This window comes from Pygoscelis adeliae, unplaced genomic scaffold (assembly GCF_000699105.1).
Source record: "Pygoscelis adeliae isolate BGI_AS28 unplaced genomic scaffold, ASM69910v1 Scaffold25, whole genome shotgun sequence".
Taxonomy (NCBI): Eukaryota; Metazoa; Chordata; class Aves; order Sphenisciformes; family Spheniscidae; genus Pygoscelis; species Pygoscelis adeliae.
Window position 1 is genome coordinate 4833050 of NW_008824808.1, and position 2080 is coordinate 4835129.

At 48.4% G+C, this 2080-nt stretch overlaps 1 protein-coding gene across 1 annotated transcript in view; it reads right to left on the reverse strand.

Annotated features, from left to right (window-relative positions):
- Positions 1-2080, reverse strand: part of UBE2E1 (ubiquitin-conjugating enzyme E2E 1) — a 43948-nt gene that overhangs the window by 2372 nt on the left and 39496 nt on the right. The gene's annotated exons all lie outside the window — the stretch shown is intronic.

Below are 2080 nucleotides of genomic sequence, written 5' to 3' on the forward strand. Positions count from 1 at the left end.
GCACCCCAGGGGCTCCCCGACACCCCCACCTCGGCCGACCGCAGCCGCCTTGCACGAAAAGGCCGTTTCCCACCGGTAGTTCCAGGGTAAAACAACAGATACGGCCCGGGTACATCTCCGATGCCGGAGGCAAACCAAAAAGAGCCCTATTTAAAATAAAAAAGGCAAATAAGAGTCTCACGAGCGCGGGGCTGGCAGTACCGTTTCCAGCCCCTCCGAGTACACCTGAGTGGCGTTACACACGCCGTGACAGGTGACGGCACAGGCTTCCCATCCGAGGGAAAGGGAACCGAAACGTCGAACGTGGGTGACTTATGGGAGCCCTGGGGTGAATCACTGCGGCCTCAGCACGGCCTCATGGCTGACAACACACGCACCACCTCCCTGCAAAACAACGACCAAGTTTCCAGCCTTGGCCGCTTACGGTCACTGCGATACCCAGGTTGTGGGGTTTTAAAATTTTTTTTATTACCTTTTGTCTTTTTGCTCACAGCGGCAAAGGGGGCTGGGGCTTTGGTACCAGCATTTTTCTCCTGATGGGCTCCCAAGGACTTGTAAAATCCCCCGGACAGGCCAGGGCACTTGCAATCACGGCTCCCACCACTTCTAAGAGCTCAGTGATCGGGGGAGTTGGTTGGATTTTATTATTTTCAAATTTGGGAGATGTGACTGAGCCGGGCAGCTTGCCACAGAAGTTATCCAAAAGGAAAACAAAAGCACTGCAAGCTGTTTCCAGGAGAATACAATGTGACCTGCAGAAAGGCCTTACTCTGACTCACTGGATGAACAGTGACAACAAATTTGGTGGAACTTGCATGAATTAGGATTATCTGTGTGAATAAAGGTTAGCGGGTTCATGCCCTAAATCCTCAGAATTTGTCAGCTATCCACACCCACAAATTTTATTGTCTGTTTATAGGTCACGGGGGTATTTGCGAAACACACTCGGTAAGCGTGCAGTATGACAAGAACACACTAGTGCTTTCTCTCGAGATTAGACCAGCCCACACATAAAACTTGCCAGCCAACCCTCATTTTTCCTACCGTCTTTCTGATGCAAAAATTTTGCCTGTGGACCCTCCCTCTCGCAGGCTCGGGGAGCAGGCACAGGGTGGGGTGACACAGTTACAAAACCCCAGTGCCTGGCGTGTCCCCTTGCACTGCATCTGTGCAGTGTTGCCAAGAACGCTCCCGATGCCCAGAGCACACGGGCTATTTTCAGACTCGCAAAAGCAGTTACTTGTCACACAGGAGACACCCACACTACATGCTTAGGGAGACTTTCTGCTTTGTTCCTTGTAAACTGCTTGGATTTTAGATTAAAACAGGAAGCAAACAAACAAAAAAAACCCCAAATCCCTACACTTTTGCATATTATGGGTGGGAACAGCAAAATGTCTGCAAGACAGCGGAGATGTGTCCCCCTCCCACACCTTCTGCAAGAAGCTGCAACTCCAAAACCAAGAACCCCTGCTGCTTTCTACCTAGGGAACCTTAGAGGTATAGCAGGTAAGAAACCAAAATGACCTTTGTTTCCCAGATCATCTAATCTTCAGAGGAAAAGCAGCAATGACTCCCTACAGTCACATGGAAGTCCATGTACATCAGCCTGAGCAGAGGGCGGATCTGACTGTGCGGTACCTGCCCCAACCCATATTGTTTTGGGCAAAACAGAAGTTTGTGGCATTTGCAGTCGCTGGCAATGGCTCTGCCTTGGGTTCCCAAGCAGCCCTCAGCCCAGCCCCACTGCTTGCTCAGTATTTCTCTATTTGACCTGCAGCTTTGGTCTCCTTCCAAGAAGGCTTCTAAATGTAGGTGAGGTAATAATTTTAACAGATTAAATACTTCCAGAAGGGGAAGCATGGAGTATTTCCAAGTTGATACAATAAGGACCAAATTAACAGAGAGGTCAAGAGTTCTAATTTGTAAAGACAGAAAGTTGTTAATCCTGATTCTGAGCACAAAAGCTAAATACTCTGTAGGCAGTCTCAGTCCAGTTGACTAATAACTGATAACAAAGCACGAATCCTGTTTGCCTTTAAGAATAAGACTTACTTTTTAATTATTATTCGCAAAGGAA